At 39.6% G+C, this 21940-nt stretch overlaps 1 protein-coding gene across 7 annotated transcripts in view; it reads right to left on the reverse strand.

Moving 5' to 3' along the window:
- LOC122577925 (protein rhomboid) overlaps window positions 1–21940 on the reverse strand; it is a 171570-nt gene that overhangs the window by 37071 nt on the left and 112559 nt on the right. For 5 of the 7 annotated variants that reach the window (XM_043749633.1, XM_043749637.1, XM_043749635.1 and 2 more), the window contains one exon: window positions 13091–13164. The exons of the other annotated variants lie outside the window; for them this stretch is intronic. The gene's annotated coding sequence lies outside the window, so the exon portion shown is untranslated. The remainder of the gene's footprint in view (window positions 1–13090; window positions 13165–21940) is intronic. 7 annotated transcript variants of the gene reach the window in all.

Below are 21940 nucleotides of genomic sequence, written 5' to 3' on the forward strand. Positions count from 1 at the left end.
TGGTATTCGACACATAAGTACACCGTCACAGACTGTTCCACGGGATGCAACAACGCGATTACAATAAATCGAATGGCGCTCGAACGCGCGATTCCAACGAATTCAATTCCCCATCGACTTCGGCTACACATATACGGGGATAACCTCGCGCGCATCCAGTGCCACCATTACGGCACCGCTAATCCCATTATCTCGCCTTCACCGCGAATATTCCGAACGCATCCTTGACGCGCGTCGTTAGCATGCAAATGTAGCTCGCTTTCCAGCACGTCTTTTCGTCGTTTCACACTGTGTCGCCGTGGATGAGTATGACTCGCGGTAGTAATCGAAACGCTGACCTAAATTGCCTCATCGTACTTATCGTAGAGGATGATACGATAAATACGTACACGTGGGACAGGCTGTTCCACGAGGGATCGCGAGTGTCTTCTTACGTGAAACTGACGTAACGTTTAATGAAATAAAATACGATACACGAACCGTTTATTTGCCAGATCGGGTAACTGCACGGAACAGAAAATAGGCAAGATCGATGATAGATTATATAGGACAAGCATCGACCAAGCGCTTTGATATCAGAATTTCAGAAATTTAAAAATGTGCAGCTAATCGGTTTGAGTCGTAGATGGCTCGTACAATGATAAAAAAACAAACAGTGCGAATAGTTTCCCTGCGATGAATAGTGTGCGATGCGTCAATTACTGGTAGCCGGAGAACATTGCCGATTCTTCGTTAAACGACAAACATTTGAACAACTCTTCATATTTCTATAATTCTAATATTTTCCGAGATATTCCGTGAAATGTTTTTCCAATTTTGCAAGCTGTTTTCTCCCGTTCGAATGCGAGCACGTTGAAAAAGGGTACACGCGTGAGCTATTTTTCCAGGAACTACATCGCTCGTAAGTTTCATTGAAATCAACGATTTACACATGGGGTATGTTCCATCGCAAGATGCGGGCACGAACTCCGAGTTTTCCTTTGTCCTAGAAACGAGAAGTTCTCGATCGTATTTAAACGAAATTGAAACGAACGACCGAAATGTCTATGAAAGATTGAAAATGGTAAAAGCAGGAGGAAAATCGGGTTTGCGTGGTAGCAATGTGGCTCGAAACTGGCTATTGCTGACGCTTGAACAAACACAACGCGTGGCAGGGTCGAGCCGCTGACCTACAAGTTAAGTGTGCACTGGGTGAATTACGAATCTGTCAGGGATCGCCACGTCACGAGACAGACGCGTGTAATTTACGCGAGCCGCGCGTGCTAACTTTCCAGGGCCGCTTAGAAAGTGGTTACAAGGTTGATGGAATTGTCTAATTGCGTGGTGGAAGTTGGCTGGTTAAACTGCAGCAAGGAAAAACGAGCGAGTTACTCCTGGCTGGCCCGAGTGATTCACGTTGCACTCTGGAACATGTTGCAAGCCATCGGAGGGTTGAATTTGAAAGTTCGCCAGGCGACGCTACAGGTCACGCTATAAATCAACCCTTTAGAGGTATACTAAGCAATCAGTCTCCGTGATAGAAGTTCATGAATTGGTGGTTCCCTCGCTGCATAAGATTTTCGGGATAATGGTTACGAAGAACGCTTCAAACGAGATTTTCAGCGATTTCAATGTTTGGTGAGACCAATATAATAATTTGAATAACAATTGTGAATAATAATTGTAGAATCTTTACTACAATTAGTTTATTTACAATGAATGGATTAAACAGATGTTGGTTAAACAGGAAACGATGGTTGTTTAACGTGAACTAAACGTATTATAATTAAGACAACTAGATAGTTAATTTGCAACTCTCGTCACCACGGATCCAACGCTTTCTCTCACGCGGACCACACTCTCTCGACAACGCCAGCAACACACTCTCTGGCTTCTCAACTCACAATGACTGTTAATTCGTTTTTGTCCCTTAGCAACCCCTTGTCTTTTGTCTCAGCCTCACGTCTTTTGTCTTAACCGCAGCACGCACATGTTCCGCAACCGCTTTTTTATAATTCGTCCGACACCCCCCAGGCCCCTCGTCCACGACGCTACATAATTTACGTAAAATTTGCGATAATTATGATACTTCGCTTCGAGTTTAGGAAATAAACGTTAGCGAAGTATACTTTGGTATTGGAACGCTTAAAAGATATCTACTTATCGCACATGTAAACTATAATAATTGAAATGTAGAAGAATAGAAATGAAATGTATCGTATCGAGTTTTAGAGGAAGTTAGCCGACGTTTCTTTTTACGTAGGATATTTAGAAACAAATTCTGCGATTTCTTAGGGTGGATGATTAACAGCACAGAATATACGGTATATTTCAGGAATCACTTTAGAGATTTTAGTGGTGCAACATGTTTCAAAAACTGGCTTACAGCAGAAGAAGTATCCTGCTCGAGATTTAATGCACTGTAGCTAAAGTGTGCGAGAAAGATATATGCTTCGAAAGTTTGGAAATTTAAACCGCCTCAACTTTTTCTTATTAATATCGGGCCACGTGCCCAGAGACGTCCTTCCAAAATACATCTTACGTAATCACATCTACGTAGTTACGAACAATGAATAATCAACCCACTGAATTAAAGTAACGTCGTTGTTCAATTTTATCGACTGAAAATTTTCTATAATGCCAGAACCACACATACAACTAGTAAAATAGTTTCACATCCTGCAGTAGCAGTATTTGTTCAAACATATTTACGAAAGATGCTTGTACATTCAACGTTTTCAAAAATTTCTCTTTTAACGTTCTATTACAATCCTATTTTAAAATATATTTATTTTCCTTCATTGATATTAATTCTACGCTTATCTTATATAATTCTATAATAATTTATTTCATTTGTACTAATTTTTTAGAAATTAGCATTAATTCTATTCGTTCCATTCAAGTCTTCTAATCTCTACTAATTAAATTCCAATGGCAACCGTCGTTTTAACCATATTGCAATCACGTACTTTTCAGAATGCCAGGAATAAAATATTCCTATGCAGGGAAATATTTCATTTTCTCACATCGTACTCGTTCCATATTAACGCGGTTCAAGCGTAAAATGGACAATCAAGGGTGGACAGACAGTGGTGGAGGACATTTTGGTCGAAGGCATTTAATGGGGGCCGCGTTCGCGGGCTAACCGCGACCGTTAGCGAAAGTAATCACCGCGGGTGGCTGGAACGTCGCTAGACCGGTGTCACCTATGGGATTCGCAGCCGTTTTTAACGCAAGGTGCCATGATAAAACCACGAATATCGGCACCGTTGGTGAAACGCTCGAATAAAAGCGTCGCGACGCGAACTTTTGCAGCCATCGTGCGAAAGGAAATGGAATTTTGCCGGTGTTAAGGATAAAAATAATTTGGATACCAGCGACCAGATTTTCTGTTTCTTTTTGTCGGAAATCAACCACACTGTCGACCTATCTTTCAGCGAAACTAACGCGTGTTACTAAAATTTGCTCGAATATTACAATAATTTCTTTTGGAGAATATGTCGTGCATTTAATTTCATCGTAAAGTACAATAATTATGACCACTAATTCGATATCGCGTTGAACTGATCATCGCACTGGCTGTTTTGATATATTAAATTTTATTCCTGGACGTTCGGTTCGTGAAATCGGAAAACGAGTATGTTTCGCTGATGTTATTTAAATTTAATAAACTGCAATGAATATTAATGTACACGATACGTATTCTATTTAAAGACTCGTTAAGTAGTCAATCGATGGGTCAATTAGCTCCGTCATCTCGTAAACAGTTCGATGAAAAAATTCTCAGGGTGAAGGCAACAGGAAATACGTAAATTAGTAGGCTACTTGAGGATAATCTATTTTTCACGATACGATAAGTATTAAAAAATCGATGAGACGCGCGAATACATTGTAGAATAGAATCGTTGCTTTGACATCGATAAATCGAAACTCCAGTTGAATGCGATATTGTGGCAATACTTGTCGACGTTAATGGTGATAAAGTGTGGGATCTTCGGGTTCGCTGCAGTGAAGTGATACACATTGGTCGAAGATAACGCGCGTGAAAGATGAAATATCGTAATTGGCAATCATAATGACCATCTTCAGGATTTTGGAAATGACAATGATAATGATACCGCGCCCGTGAATAGTGAATTTTGGCACGAACGATATGAGATTCGACGATTTTAAGACATTCATTTGCACGATTGCAATTTATTCCAATTAGCAAATTTTATTCAAATTTCCAAATTTCCGAACGTTCAGATATTCAAAGAAACCTTTGTTCCCCGGACGCTCGAATTCTTCATCTACTCAACTTGCGAACATCCCTGTAAATCTCCAAATCTGCAAGTTTTTGCCACAGTTCAAACATCCTCAAGCTACTATTAATCTCTCAAATTTCCAATCTCAAATATTTAACCTCTCAGGTCTTCAAACTTCCACTAACCGTCCAACCATCTAATCTCCAAACTCCTTAATCCCGTTATCAACACCTCAAACATTACTCCATTTCCAATTGAAGATATAAAAATTAGAAATATATGTACAGTTATACTTTAAATATAAAAGTCCAGGTACCTCCGAATCTATAAAATGTTCGTAATTCATCGAACTCTGCTAAACGAAGGGAAGAAAACGGATAGACGACAGAATACTGGCAAACAGAAGAAACTGAAAAAAGCGTGGATATCGAAACGGATAATGCGAGCACACGCGGACGCTATTATGCGAACGATCTTCCCATTTCGATAATTATTCGTTGCCTGATTTTTCAAGCCATTGCTTCGAAGATTTTCTATTCATCCTAAAATTTGAACAACGCGAGAATAATGCCCCTCTAGATCGTTTAATCTGAATCAACACCTCCAGAACATTTACGCCCTTTCATATTAAAACCAACTAACAGCAACAACTGTATTAAGACGAACTATACGTCGATCGAGCCATCCCTTTTGTTACGCCTGTTTCCAATAAGATTCCATAAAATAAACATACAACTCGCTTAAACAAATGAACAAAGAAAAGTTGCAAAAGTCTCTAAACAACAATACTAGTCTTCCGCTCCAATATCAACCGACTATTATTACTCTTTCATCTCGAAATACATACCTTTCATATTCAAATTTCGCAATTTCAATGGGAAGCATCGTTTCCTGGAAATTCGCGAAAAGAAAAGAAACGAATCTTCTGGACGAAACCGGAAGATATCTGGGGTAGGAAGCGGAAATTTCTTATTGCACATTCCTCGGTGAATCGGAGCGGAAGCTCTAATTGACATTTTTAATGAATCTCCCTTCGCGAGGGCGCAAGAGGAGGGAAGGGAATTGTCGTCGTTTCACGTGCTCGATAAAAGTATGCAGTAACCGAAAAGTTTATCGATAAGTCGGAAAGTTCTTCTAGCCTCGGATAATTCGACAAAGTTGGCGGGTAAAAGGTAGCGATTATAGCCAGCCAAGAAGCGTAATTAGAGAGTCGTTTAAGGGGCAATTTGCACTGGGATCGTTGGCGAGGACGAATTTCGAAAAATCTCTCGCTTTGGTAATTAAACCGCTGTTTCGTGGCCTTTCTATCCACCGCACATTTCGCCGGAATGTTTTTCTCTTCTATTTTTTTGTCGTAAGTAACGCGCGTGGAAATGGAGATTCTTCGCATCTCGTGAGAATTGTTTGTATCTTAATCTGTCTTTAGTTTCAACGGAGGGAAATTTCCCTGACAGTTCTTTTAATCCTTCGAGACAATTTTGTCGAGTGAAATCGAAACGAGAATCGATCAAAGAGATTCTTTGAATATTTCTACCAAGTTTAAAAATCCTCTAGCGAGGGAGAAATACGATTCGGTTGAAAATTATCCACAGTCAATCGATTCTACGTTAGCCTGTGAAATTTATTTTTCCACCGTGGAATTAGCGATATCAATATGAAATTTCGATGTATTTCTAGAACGATAGAATAGAATCTGTCGTACATTAAAGTAACTTTGCAATTTCCAACGAATCACAAGAATATTCGTCGTCTCTGACGTACCGCGTAAAATTCAAATTAAGCGTATACGTAATATACAATACTGGAACCCTTTATCTCGTATAAAAGGAAACGACAGCGTGGCATTATGATATACCCCTTAACGACTCAAAGACGAGCTTATGGGAACGACGTTAGAGGAGATGTTGAACACGGGCCTTTAAAGCTTCCCAGCAACGATTGCACACTTACACGCGTTATAGATTTTTTTTTCAGCAGGCCGCAACACAGGAGTCCGCGGTAAAAGGCTGCTCGGTGCGACCGGTGAAAGCGCTTAAACTCGATTCTCTTCCGTCAGCAGGACGCCGGAGACGCCGGCGTCGCTCGTAAACGGGCCTTGACGCGGCCGTTTTCTCCGTGAACCTTTCGACCGCTCTTAATGGCACTCGTAATTCCGATAGTCGCTCCGCTGGCTTCTCTGTCTCGTCGATAAACGCGCGGCAGACCATCGTGGTGAACCGCGAGCGAACAACGAACAGACATAACCCGTGGCATGTGCTAGTTATTCAATTTTGTTTAGCTTCGTGTTCGTTAGTTACGTGACCCACGAAAATATAATGCAAGTAGTATAAACTTTTATCGCGAGTATCGTATGCGTTATATCAAACACGTTGAAGTTTCATTCGCTTCGTAACGAGATATAACTGCTTGATTATATCGGCAAAATCGATAGATGATAGCTTTGAAACAAAATACGCGATTGAACCTAACGTAAGCTTCGACGAGATATCATGGGACTTTGAACTAGTGGCGTTGTGAGATTCGGTAGGTTTGTATTTCTAATGATGCAATGTATACGAGTGTGGAGTTGCACGCTATTACACGCTCGTATGGATTACACATTACAGAAATATAAGCTCGCCAAATCGCGAAATTATACGTTAGGTAACGATAGAGTTATTTGAATTGAGAATTTCATTTGCACATTTTAGATGATCTAACAGGATGATTTCAATTTTTCCATAAAATCTCTTAATCCTCTGTTCCTCCTTTGGAATTCTTTAGCATTCGTTAATTTAATTTAATTTGGCATTCTCGATATTAAGCAAATAAATACCAATTCTTCTGTTTCTCCCTCTGAATTGTTTGTAGATTTTCGATTGGAATAATGTGGAATAAAATTTAACAAGCTAAAAAGGAACAAGGATCTATACATAAAAATATGGATGCTGAATTTTTGTACATAGAAGTCACTTTCCGCTGTTTTTAAGCAATGCTAAAAACAATAAAGGCTCCACTCACAAAAAGCCTTAGAAGATACATGTTTTGTGGCTTGTATCTTAATTTTCAACAAACGTTATTTTGATAATCGCGTAACCAACATCTCTTGAAACTACCCTTCGTCCATTTATCCTAACATTTGTCCACTACAAAAATTTTAAACAACGCCAATAACGATAAAAGCTTCCGCTTTCAAAAAAAAAAGCTTGAAAAAACAGGGAATTGTTGTTCCATCGATCGAAGTATAATTTTGTAACAAACGTTAGTCAACTACGGCGTAGCAAATACCTGTCAGGAACCTTAACCAATCTATTCCATGTATCACACCCCTTCTAAAAGAATCAACAACAATAAAAGCCCAGCCCATCAACATCCCCATCAAACTACCCTGTAACGACCAAAATATTTCTCGGCACGCAGGCCATCATCCCTCTTTTAATCTTTATTCATGCCACTTGTTAGTTAACTTGCTGCCGCCATCGTTTTGTGTTTTCGTCGAATTGAACACGAAACCCGACAACGTGTACAACCGGCGATCGTGAATATTCAAAAACCGTGCGTTTCGTCGAAACGAATTAATCGAAATGAGTGTCGAGGGCAGAGGAGAAAACAAAAACAGGAAAAAAGCAAAAAAAAAAAAAAGAAAGGGAAGAAAAAAGGAATAGGAAAAGGGTGGAAAAAACGTGCGGTCATCGCGGTGTCGTTTCGTAACGCGGTTTCGAGCACAAAACGTGAAGCGAACGTGAGAGACGCGGATTAATTTATCGGCCGCGGCTTAATATCGCGAGCGTTATCACGCGTCATAAACACTTATCAAATTCGATATTTGTCGAAGCCAGTCGGCCAAAATCACCGGTGCTTCCACCGTTTTCCAACGTCCTGTTCGATGTTTCAATATTTCTCTCTCTCTCTCTATATACCGCTCTTGTAAATCCCATAAATCAACAATGTTGCGACTATGATAATCGCATTCGTCGCGTTTCGACAGCAACTTTTCGAGATTCGCGTCAACCGTGACGGATGGAATTGCTCGTTCTCGTTTCGGTTGCGAGTTTCCTCGGTTTTCGCGTTTTATTTGGTCGATAGGGAAGAATGAATGGGAATTTCCTTCTTTTATAGACTACTGCTAGAGATCTACTACGATAGATCACGTTCACTGGAATACAAACCTTTTCTTAATTACCGTTTTCAGTAAAATAGAGAAATTTTCTTCATATCGAAACGTGACGTCATTTTTTTTACTGTTTAGTCAGACCGATGGGTTTTTCAAATCTGTTTTTAATCACAATTTTCTTACATAATAAACGAATAATCTATAACGTTCAGTGTTTATGTAAAAAGATATTTACGAGGTAAGGAAAACACGCCAAAAACAAATATTCCCGAATATAATGTTCTAATTTAATATTCGCGTATAATATCAGCGATAAAAATGTTAAGTAAATATAACCGCGGCGATTCTTAGAGAACATTTCGCTCGACTTTCTTAACTTTGTAAGTCGGCAAGCTCGGTTCTTGAAGTTTCAAAACTTTCAAAAAATCTGAAAATCTACTGAGATACTTGTCAACGTCCCTATCGCGTTATCCAATTTTTAAGTCAGACTTTCCTAAATGCTATCTTTGATTAAATTATTCGCAAGAAAAGTAGATGTCGTGGGAGTTTTATAAGAACGGAAATTTCAAGTGAATGTGTGTGCACGGGGTGACAGAGTTTCGATCGTTAGAAGTGGAACGTGTGCTTGAGATAAGGGTGTGGAAGAAGAGTGTCTGGCTATCCAAGGTCTTTTTATCGTACACTGTCGTGGTGATAAAAATATATCTCTCGTTCCATTTGTAAAAATGTTGATGTTCCTCGCTGGAAAATCTTCTTTTCTATGTAAATAGCCCTTTTCTTAGTTATGTTTTCCTATCGTTAAATTTAAATCACGCCGCTTCTAACGTGAAAAACTGTTTCGGACAAACGTTTTACTGCGTTCAAAGGAACATATTGGGTTGGCAACTAAATGATTGCGGATTTTGTCAATACCACCTAATGACAAAATCCGCAATCACTTAGTTGCCAACCCAATAGTTAACGTTAAAGTAGCAGATTTTGCGTTACTCTGCTGTCTTATGCGACGCAAAGGTATCTTGAAGTTTCTAAGTGGAATGCATAATATTCACACGCGATACTTTCACTCTATGTTTATTTTTTCTCACTATGTTTATTCGACCATTCGCGGAGAGACGCGAACGCGAGAAGGCACGTGAACGGGAGTTACGATTAGATAATCGACGCCACGAAATGATCGATCCCCTGATTTCTGTTACGACAATAGTGGTGGTTCAATTGAGTTCGCACTGAATTAACAGGTATAAATTAATGTTTATTCCAACAACTTTGTAAACAAGATAGTTACACTGATTCGTTTGTATAAGTTAAGTAAGCGATCCATTTAAAGATAGAAACCCGGTAATAACATGTTGACTATTCTAACGGTGAAGAATAAGTAAGTTAAAGTGACGATGCTGTGCCGGAGGAAAGCTAGCGATGGGTGTGTCTAAAGCAAGGGACCATCGGATTTGTTGATGACAATTTTGGTTAGGAAAGTGAGGGCAGTAGACGTTGCTTCTGATTGGATAAAAGAAGGTTGCTGGACTAGGAAGGGTCTTAGCCGCCCTCGAAGATAGTTGCTAGTGTGAAGTATCGTACGTGAGAAAAACTAACTTTCCCCTGTCTTGCCGTAGTAAACAATAGGCTTTGGAAACGAGTCAGTAAAAAGATGTTTGTAGGGTCTGAAGGACTTTAGCTAGAAAATGCCTGAGATTTATGATAGGTCCTTAAGACTATCGAGGCTATGCCGTAAGGACGTGCGGACATCTGATTGCCATCTTGCTCGCGGTGCGTAGCCTGATCTAGGTACAGTGTCGTCCGACGTAACGCACTATTAATTTGTATTCCTACGTATGCTGTATCTTGTCAATGAATGTTCAATCTATGAAACTATTGAGATACGTATAATTTTCTGTGCTGGACTAGGTTAGATGCGTAGTAGAGATACTTGTGAGTATCAGTGTGTGGGAGTGTGTGTGCACGTGGCGTCTCAAAAACAGACGAATGTAAACAGTTCAGTCAGTTATGGAAGTTATGGGTATGGAAGAAAGTGGCGAGACGCGTGCAAGTGTGTATCGATGAATATCTTAGAAATCGTCCATAAAATAAATATATAATTATTCTAATATTAATTCCAAGTGTAAATTTAATGTTCCTATAACATTATTTCGATTAACAAGATCCACAATTCTTGACAGAAACATACGCATAAGAGTTTCTGAATTTTCGTGTCTTCACGGTGTATATTCGTGATGCAGTCACACTGTATACGCAGTAGAAAGGTTCTTCGAAACAGAACACGATTTCGACTGATTCAACGTGATCGAGTTGGACGAATCATTACTTTTTTTAATAAAATAAGTAATCCTCGCACTTTTGAGTGCACGTCTGGTTGTGTTTTCCAACGTGGAATAAACGTATCGAGCGGGTCTCGGTTAACCCATAAACGAGTAAATAGCGTCTTAATGGGTAGCCGTAAATCGACAGAATCGACCTCGTCTAGCGGCGCCTCTCATCGAATTTACGACGCCTGACAAATTCGTCGAGGGTGGGGCTAGAAAAAGAAAGAGGTTCGAGCTCCGCGAACAATGTGCTCGATCCACTTCTTTTCCTTCTCGTCCCTGCCCTCTCCTAAGTTTTACGAATAGAGGAAGAAAAAGAAACGGGCAGTTTGTCACAAATCGTGCTTCCTGGCTGAGAATTTTTATCGCCATGCTGCTGCCGGAAAACAGGTCAGATTTTTCGATAAACAATTTCCAGCCTGTTTCCTTGGTGTTCTTTTTTTCTTCTTCTTTCTTCTTTGTGATCGAAACGATCGCAATTGAAGGCGATCGTTGACGCACGATGTTCTATATGTACGATCTTTGTAGAAAAGCATGTCTCGCGACATTTTCTTACATCTGCGGAATAGTTGCGGATGAAGATAATTAAAGTAACTTTTTACTAGCAGAATCTTGTAAAAAGTTCGTTCTCTTGTTAAGGCTATTTTTTAAAACCTTGGAAACAATTACCGGTAGAAATAACTGAATCAGTAGTCACGATCAAAACGATGAGTAACGTTAAAAGGCTGTTTCTTCGTCCCTAAAAATAGCCTTTGTTCCACAGAACTACGCTGAAACGATCGAAACGAGCAAACAACCAAAAAACAACGAGACTAACGGTACATCCAAAGGAACGGGAAAATCACCCTTTCCCCGACTCCAGAGGAAGAAAAACAACTTGGTCGAAGTTACGAGCGAAACAAGACGGAACAGGGAGCAACGCGATAACAAGAAGAATCGCGCAGTGGAAATAAGAACATCGTGTTCCAACTATTGGACCACGCTAATAACGTATGGACACAATGCGATCCATAAAACACGAGGGCACCTTTTTGATCCGCAGGACCAATGCTAAGCAAAACGACGGTTATTCGACCTCACCTAAGCGTCGACATCGTACAATTCAATCTTCAACTTTGCACAGAATAGTCGAAATCGTTGTTCATTATGGGATACCATTAGTATAATTTTGCTTGATTTTCAGATTTCTACTATGCTACTTGACGGCTAGAGGACAGTACATACTTCGATATATTTTAATATGACTGGGAAGAGGACTCGTTAAATCCAAAGATACGAGTGTTTCAGAAATAGCTGAAGAACCTACGAAGTTTCATAGCAAATCGGTTGAGCCATGTTATAACGAACGATATTTTTGAAATGTTTCGAGAAAATGGCAAAGATATACATACGTTTAGTATCGAAGTCGAGTCAAGAAAACGAAATTAACAATGTGAATTTGATCGATAGCATACGTCGAAGGAAAAAATTGTTGCTCTGTAAAATAGGAAAAATCCGACTTGTTATATTTTTCTCCTACGAACCTTTGACCGTAAGAAAAACTTCAACGGTGTAGCTTTTCTGTATCGCGAAGCTCGCGCGAACTTACTTGGCGTAGAAAATTAACGAGTGGGGCGTCAGCCAGTCAGAAAGGGACGTCGAACGGAAAGTAGAGTAAATTAATAAGTTTTGGCTGACGTCCAAAACGGTAGACAGAAGGGAGGATAACGGATAAAACGGGTGTCACGCGTCGCCAGATGGAAAAGCTTTTCTTACGACGACTGGGGAAAACTTAAGCGACGAGTCGCTTTGTCGCCTCGGCTTGAAAACGACCTGGCAATTCGGAACGTGCCGGCGATGGAGAAGAAGGAACGATAAGCGTTCCACGATGGAATTTCCCGAGCAACGATACGACACGAATTTTCTTCTGCAGTTGATAGCGATGGAAACGTTGTTGGGTACAATGCGTGAAAAATGAGAAAGATTTGAATTTTATTTTGCCTCCTCTCGCTTGGGAATTTTAGGATTACACAGTCTTGGTAAATTTGGCTCCAGACTATTTTTTTTTGAGCGGGGATGCTGTGTTTATGGCGATTTGACGTTGTTCCGTATCAAGAAACTCGATATTCCTGTTGTTACGAATTTTTGTTCGCTTAAAGCGACACGACGATAAGAACCCGATATAACGAGAAGAGAAAAGATGAAATTGCATTATACAAGTATCTTCAACATCATAAAATCGTTCGCGTTGTACGTATATAAGAAAAAGTTACATTTATTGCATACATCATAGGAAATATAACTGTCGAATGAAGATAAAGTACGTGCGAGGATCGAGTGCGTTTAAAGATAGAATTCTAGAAATGCAGAAGGCTGTGTTAGGAAAGCATTAATTGTAGTCGATATTGTATATCACTAGTGAACAGAATGATCTCATGATTTCGTTAGAATTATTATTGTACGATACTTACTCGATATTCGACAACGAGCGTCTCCAATCCTCTGTCTCAAATGACTCGATTTTTCAGTTAAAACTGCTTCTTACCTGTAATTAAAACAGAAAAAAAAGAATCAATTTTTGGCATTGTCCATTTTTGTAAGATTTGCATCGTAAGCGTAAAAGAGAGTAATTCTTTACAATAATAATTCTCCTCGTCTTTGATAAACTCGTCGATTCTTTTTTTAGTTAAAAAACCCATCAAAGTAAGGGTTAATAAATGTAACAAATTTTAGTAAATAAAATTGTGTTTTCCTATATTTCTGTATTATCCTTTTCTGTCATCAGAGAAACGATAGAACCTTCCTCGTTGTTTAATAGTTTCATCGATTAGAAATTACCGTTAACAGAAAATGACATGATTAACGACTTTATCGTATCTATCGTAATGCGAATTTAATAATGATAATAGATTAGATAGTTTAGTACGCTCTGGGCAATGATTAGATGAAGAGATTTCGCGGTTTCCTGCGACCGTCTTCCCGAATTCAACAACTGCAGAGAGCATCTCGTCTCCGAAACGTTTCGGTTCATCATCAGGTTCCATCGAGCCCTCTCATGGAACTTACGGAAAGTAACAAGTGTGTTGTTCAGAACTATTCTCTCTCCCTTCTCATAGAATTTACACTTGCACCGTGACGTTAGCACAGAAGACATCTTCTGGAGCAATGTTCTCCGAATGTCCCCGTTCATCACCAGCTTCATCGATCTTCCACGCGAGACAACCTCAAGATAACAAGTGTATCAGAATCCCGAATTTCTCCTATAGCGTTCGTGCTTTTTCGCAGAAACGAGTTCCCTCTTGGTATCCCATTTGTTCGACCTTGTTGCTTCGGTCTTGTTGCGGAGTACAAAGAACGTAAAGAGAATATGAGAAGTTAATTTTCTCAAATTAGAGCGATTTTTCGATTTTTATAGCGCGAGATACTTTGAATTTTAGAGCTATAAACTGTAAGCTGTAATTTTGTGACTTTTTGACGGTTAAATTGTAATATGAAAGGACTGGAATAATCGAGTTTATAAATTAAATGTATATACATTGGTACTGGAATGGGGATTTTTACACGCAAAGTAGAACCGGAAATTGACCGCACATTTCAATTTCGCTTCTCAAAATATGGAATATTCTGAATTTTGAAGCTGTGGAGTGTTAATATTATAGCATGATTAAGATTCATATCGGTGCTGTTGATTTCGAAATATTTGAGTTATAAGATTTATACATTAAATTCGTATCATTTAAAATTGGAATCGTGCGAAATTTATACGAAGCAAAATTCCGCAATTAAATATTGCGACAATCTTTCCAAACCAACATGATTTTACTTTGTAAAATACGCTATGTTTTAAATGATACGACGAGCACGATCTTTATTTACTTTTAATCTACAAATTTAAATGTTTGAGTTATTAAATCTATAAAATTTTATTGATAAAGTCAAATACAATATAATTTTGTTTTCTGACAAATGTTTCAAACACGATGGAGCATTGACGTATGGTTTTCATCTGAGTTAAGATATAAATTTCATAATCATTTATAGCAATAACTCCGACGATTTCAATGTTTCAGTTGCAATGATAATAAATCGGAGCGCACAAAGTAGAATCGAAATTATTATTAGAAATTGTATCGTAGAAGTTTTCTACAAAATAGAACGTTATTTTTCAAACAATATCATCTAAATTTGTCTCTTTCTTTATCCTCCGAAATTCGAGGGAAACGTCAAGTGTATCTTTCTGAACTACTTTCCTCGCAGAACGTACACTTCCATTACACCGTTTTTCCATTGCCACCAGAAACATCTCGTTAAACAATGTTATCTAAGAGTTAACTGCCCCGTCCTGGAGTAACAAGCAGAGAAAATGTCTTAAGGAGTGCGTTAAGTAAGGAAGTATCTCCCAGAACCGTTACTTTCCTGGAATTTACAGTTTTTAGGATAGTCCTTGCCCCGAGATATCTTCCAGACTGCTTTTAAAGGATCGATATTTGTAAAATACAAAAAATACAGCGGCAGACATAGCGATTGTTAAATACGCGAACTTTTAATTTTTCAAATATTCATATTTTCAAACTTTCAAAGTGTCTAGTTGGAAAATTGTCAAGGTGCGAAAGTTTCCAGCTGCCAAATTTCCAATATTTCCAACTTTCGAATCTCGAAATTTCTGAATTTACAAGATTTCGAAGCATATCGAGTTTCCAAATTTCAGCACCTCCGAAGCCGAGAACGTCTTTAACGTTCCGAAATTTCACGCTTTTAAATATCCAAATATTGAAATGCCCCATCGTACACTAACGTCGCCAAAATTTTTAAACTTTCTAATCCTCAAAGCTTATTTAAATTCCCGATACAATACGTCAGAAATTTCCAAACGCTCTACTTTCCAGCCCGCCAAACTTCCCAATTGCCGAGCACCGTCTAAAATCTCGAAAAACTCTAAAACCGAGAACTCAAGGAGTACGTATAGAAAAATGCAGGTAGAACCGCAGTAATTCGGCGTCGTTTCAAAATCGCCGATTCAAAATTTGGCCTGTTATAACCGCGCTGCTGCACGACTTTACAATCCTCCGGAGTCATCGTGCAATTTCATGCAGCCATTTGAAAGGCAGCCTGCGAAAAATCGCTCGGACGATCCGCCCTGGCGAGTTTATACCCTCTTGCAAACAGTCGATAAATTCCAGAAATCCTGGGAAAATCTCGGTTGGAAATCTGCGGTGGAGTTTGCCCGAAGAAGCAGGAGATGCAGCGGCAGGGTTAGAAAGGGCGAATCGAGGCAGAAGGAGGGTGCTAATGGGCGAGGCTCTTTCCGAGGCTGTTCATCGGTCGGTGAAACGCGGCGACCACCGGCATGTGGTCATTAACACGCACGGCTGCCCCGGAATCTATGCCCGTTTGCGTTTCGTCCATTTCGCTCCGCACCAGAGGACTTTCTCCCGTCGTGCGTGCGCTACGCCGTTAATTCGCAGCCTGGGATCGCCTCCTCCGTTTCGTCGGTTTTATCGGAGACGAAGGATCATCGTGCAGAGAGGAAAATTGCAGGAATAGTGAATTTATGGGGCATCTGAAAGTGAGAAATCGTTGGCAAGGTATTCTGCAGAATTGTACTGGGAATATTACGAATAAAAAGGAGGCGGGAGATCGTAGACGGATAGGGTAGATAATTTTTGTGTGACTTTTGGAAGTACGGGCCAGTGTTCTTGCAAATTGGCGGAAAGCTGAGTTTATGGGGCTTTTTAGGGTGAAAGGTGAATGGGGAAGAAGTTCTTGGCAGTCGTAGTAGGAATAGCGTGTGTAAAAGAAGAGGCGCAAGACTGTAAGTACGCGTAGTGGATACTTTCTGTATGATTTTCAGGAGCGAAGATATTTTTGCATATTTGTTGTTTCGCTAATCGGAAGGTGCGTTTATGAGATTTTTTTCGGAAGAGAAAAATTGATAGCGAGGAGGTTGTTCTGAACGAGCGTTTTGCAAATTGCAGGAGAAGTTACTTTACGGGGATTTCTGAAAACTAATCTACGTCATTGTACGGTATTACCTTACTGTCCGCGGTATTTTGCTAATCATGGTCGGTCAATAACCTGGCGAAGGTTTCCGCGAGGTTAAATGGCCACTCAGGTTTCCTTTAGTGGCAAAATTACGGCTCAATCAGAGAACAATGACACAGTAATTCCTCTTTCATGGAAGGGAAGAGATGATCGGGTGGGACAACAATTGTGCATCATCCGGGAGCAGGGCTGGCCTCCGAGACTGGAGACAAGCTGGCCAACCAACGGTCAGACCGCAACGTATCCCTCGCGAACCGCAGCCAGCAAGGTGAACCGGCAGCCAATTAATTAACATGATTATAGCCGAGGTGAGAAAGCTCGATCGGATGGGCCAAAGCATTTGGGCGCCTGGAAACTAGCCTTCATCCTCCACCTCTGACACACTATCTCTACACAACTCCGACGACAGCCACCCTCTTGGGAGCTTTCGAATAATCCGTTCTTAGCTGGTGATAATTCATCATTTGTGTGAAATCCTGCTTTTGCTAAAATTGTCTTTAATTAATCAAGTTTCAATGAAATAGAGAGAAAGAGAGTTCGTAAAATTTGTCCAGGCGCAATATCGTTGAACGAATAGTAACGATAAATAATAGTATATAGTATATAGTAATATAGATAAATAGTAACACAATTGAAAATTGGAGTGTTTGAAAACCTGAAAGCTTTAGAGACACCGGGAAATTTGATAATTTGAAAATTTAAAAATGAGATCTGATAATCCAGACATTTGAATATTTGGAATTTAGAAAATTTACAAATTCGATGTTGCGAAATTTTGAGAATTTGAAAATTGATAACATGTTAACGACCACTCTCAAGATATAAATGTTCTATGACCATTATCGTACATAGATCGGCTTTCAATACTTTTCGTTGAAACTGTGTCTACCGTTTGGTTCGAGCACAATCGTTCGAAGAATAGAAAGTTTACTTTAAAATCATATTTACTCTCTTGGAAAAGTAAGATTTACCTTGCAGGGAGGCAGATCTCAAAGATATTTTACTTCAAGTTGGACGTCGACGTTGATCCTTTTGCTTTAAAAATGTTTGCCGAGTTTAGAGGTACAATTTACTGGCAGAGAAATGTCGCGAGGAAGTATCAACTGAAATTTTTCCATAAGGCTGACTTTGTTTGCGACGCGCACAGTACTCGTTAAAACAAACATGCTATACATTAGTCGTTTCATTTCTAAATTCGAGAAAACCTATAGAAGTCCAACTTCCAATGTTTTGCTACAATTATGCAACGAGGTACCGATCGAATCGAAGGTCAGGGACAGAAATAAGTAAAGCCGGATATTCGCGTTAAGACGAAGAGAATAGTCGACTAACTACAACTAATTAGTCGCAATTCCAATTAGTTCACGGTGTTTTGCGCGTCGATGTCGGCCGATCACGATATTATTACGTGGCTCTCGAGTTCTCTGTTAGCCGTGGAACGTCGATCGTTTTCCCGGTGTGAAGATGTCGGTCTCGACGAGTCACAGTGGTCCCTGGATCGATCCAGAGAATCCGCAACGGACGATCGCGCGATAACAGCGAAATTAGGAATCTTAATTGGCCGTTTCGGTTGCAGCGAGCAGGTGTAGCGAGTAAATTAAATGCCGTGCTTTTAATGAAGCGCGCTTACAGCCGAGTAATTAAACCGCTTAAACGGACGACCGCACTGTGTTTCTTTCGCTCTCTGCTTCCCTGTATTTTCCTTCGGCGTATCTACCTCTGCTCCTTTCTCTTCCTTAATATTTTTTACGTTCTCATTCTAACGAGAAACTACATGCCAAGGTTATTTCATGAAAGTATAAACAACGAGTGCAATAAAAATACTGGTATTAATTTGTTGTGATTGGTCTGCTGTCAAAGGAAGATACATTGGCGACGAATTCGATTTAACGTTCTCGGGTGAGATTGAGAGGCAAGTTCAAGGAACGAGGAATGTAAATTCGTTCGAAATAATTGGAATTTGTGTTCGAAGTAAAATTTAAGCAAATTGGTGGGATTTATCCTAGTGGATGTTCTTAAGCATTGACACAAGTACACGAGGAATAATGGAAGATATTACATAACGCTTTTTTCCCAGATATTAAGAGATAATTCATCTTTCTCAATCATTTTCCCTTTGCATAAATGCTGAGAATCTAGTTAGGAACTCAATTGTAGAAAGTAGTTGGCTTCTAGCTATCGTAACGCGAGAAAAGTCACGAAACAATCGCCGATATCTCTTGCAAATACTACAAAATTATTAACTTGACGCTTTAATCCGACAAAAGTATTATTTTCCAGCTTTCCAATCGAACGTTACGAAGAATTACCAAACAAATTCCAACTTAGTCTCTCGGATCCAACGAAATACTTCGTGTCACGAGTATTGTCGCTGAAAGAACTTAACGTCAGCAGCGATCATTCCGCTAACGCGTCCATTAAAGAAAAGTACGCTTGTTATCTCGCAGCTTTTCAATCGAGCTTCATCCTGCTGACCCTCTTCAGGGCCATCGCTGTCCCATCGATTCGATAAAAAGTTTCACCAGAAGGATACGTCCGGTCACGGCGTTTATTTTTAACTTTCCAACACTTAAGACAGGGCTTTTAGAAACTTCTCGTCCCGAGAGTTCGAGCGTTTCCAGGTGACGACGACGTCAGGAGAAAAGTCGATGGATTCGCGTACATGCTGTCGAACGTTGCCTTTGTGGCTGAGAGATCGTTTCGTCGCATGTAAACGTAACATACAACGAACAAAATATCATCTCATTTAGATATCGTGGCTTATTAACGTACCGAATAACCGACAGTTCAAATAATTCGATGATCTTTACGAGATGTACGTTTACAATAAAACACTCCTATATGCGTTTTTTGATCCGTTTCAAATGTAATCGCGACAGACGTGTCTCGTTACAACGCTAATGACGAAATTCAAAACGACGTTCAACAAGTATGGTACGCGTAAAAAGCTTCCAGCAATGGTCGAATACTTTCGTCAGCCATTGTATGACGTCTCTAAACTTTCGCATTCTCACGAAAAATCATACTTTTCAAAATCGTCGGTAGAAAGTTGTGTATAATTTTGTATAAATTTTGTAGAATTTTTTTTATAATTTTCCGCTTTCTAATTTCTATTATAATTCTGTTAGAAGTGCGTGAAAGTCTAGTTACAGAAATCGTAAGCGGTTAAGACTGGAATGTACGATCGAGGACCAACCGGAACCAGAATCGAATACCAGTGTAACGGGTTGGTCGGTTGATAAAGCAGGGAAAGAACAACGGGAACGTGAAGTTTGACTCGAGTTTCAGGGATGCCAGGTGTCGTAGTTCAAAGCGTCCGCAGGCCCTGTTAAATCAATACCTCGTATCGACACCATGGAATCGGATGCTAGCAACGGACACTCGACACTGCTATCACAGAGCAAACAAAGTGACGAAAACGTCGGCACGATGATCGCTATTAATTTATCGATTCAATACAGGCAAACAAGAATCGAAAGCTGGTCGCCACTCTGTTCGAAAACTGTCTGACTACTGTAAAACGAGATCGATCGAGACACGAGTTGTGCTCGATCGACGATGGATTACCAGGGACAGCGTGAACACACGTGGCCGGCTAATTAACGTCCGACATTCTGTACGATTAATATTCAATTAACGTCCCATGGGAGCGTGTTACAGCTCGCCAACTAGATCGAACATTTTGTAAACTTCTGTTATGGGGCAGATTATTATTTACAGAGCTCGATGTAAATCAATTGTTATAACGTCTCCTAACAATGATATAATATTGAGAACTACGTGTATTCACCGGGGGGAATTATTGTTAGATTATTTCCTATGTAATTTGATTTTCTTATGGGTCGAGTTTAGAGATGGAATTATACGCGATTAAAGTATAAAATGTGTATCGAAGAAATCACAAAATGGGGGAAGCCCATTTGCAAAGTGTCGTCCAAATTCTTATTACGTCAATCAATAAAAAAGAATAATTGCGTTATTATTAATATATATTAATTATAATTAATTCTACTAGAAGTTACGATTACTTCGGTAATTCTAATGTTAGAACGATACAAATTTTAGAAAAGTACTTTTACAAAGTAAGAAAGGTGGTGAACGATCGTAGAAAATACGTGGAAAGTATACAGGTAACCGATTAATATACTACGAATGTCCAGGTAACGTCATATTCTTATGGATATTCATATAATTGATGAAATGAAACTAAACGGTATTTGTTTCACTCATTAAATGTTACAATTAATACTATTAATGGGTATCGGTTTTTAATCAAATGGCAATCAAATCAAATCTTATTAATTTTGAAAATTCCCGTAAACCGTAACCGTAAATGGTACACCTGTAATGCTGGTCGTTAAACATCAATAGCGTACTATCGGTCAGCGTGTCCAGCTCGTGATTCGTTTCGCCGTCGAATCCACTGAACGCTTTGTGGGATCAAGCGAATTGATCTCGGGATAAGACACGGTCTCGTTGAAATCACGTTCTCTTAGCCGCCGCCCGCCGGAGCTCGAAAGTTCGATGAAAACGCGACTGCGATTCGCCGTGGTGTGCAATCGCTTTTCACGATTAACCTACCGCGAACCGTGCGTCGTTTCGAAACCTCGTACCAGTGTGCTCATTTACCGTCTTTGTGGCACAACTGCCGAATCGAAAGTTAATTTCCAATTTAAATTTCTACCTTTACGCACGCTTTTTCCTCTCGATGTTGCTGCTAGTCGTTTCAACAAATTTTCGACCGAATTCCCGAATAATACGAAAGAATTTTGCGAAATTGAAATTAATGGATTTTTTCTCAAGATCGTATCGTTATTAATTAATTATGTAATCGGAGCATTAAGATTGTCCAGTATATCAGAATTATTATAATTCGTTTTCTCTAAATTCTGTAAAGTATACAACATCGTTTAGATAAACGTATTTCCCACAAAGTTGATTGGGTTAATTAGGTTTTCTGAAGGTGCAGAAATTAATCACGTTATCATCAAGTTTAACACGTCCATTGTTCGTTTTTATATAAAACTAAATTGTAAAATTCGTCACTAAATTCTCAGGGAAAATACGGATTCGTCGACTTAAAGCTGGGATCTCAAGGTTCGCAGTGGTATTAGCCTCATTGGTCAGCCACGCGCTATGCTTTCCCCGTTTCTCCTCTCTCGAACAGATTTTTTGCTGCTTTTCCCTCGTTGTACTACTCGTACACGACCGTATGTATAACACATCGTAGAATCATAAACCAGAGGAAAATGAACGTAGAACTTTCACCAGCAATGAAA

The sequence above is a fragment of the Bombus pyrosoma genome, linkage group LG3 (genome assembly GCF_014825855.1).
Source record: "Bombus pyrosoma isolate SC7728 linkage group LG3, ASM1482585v1, whole genome shotgun sequence".
NCBI lineage: Eukaryota > Metazoa > Arthropoda > Insecta > Hymenoptera > Apidae > Bombus > Bombus pyrosoma.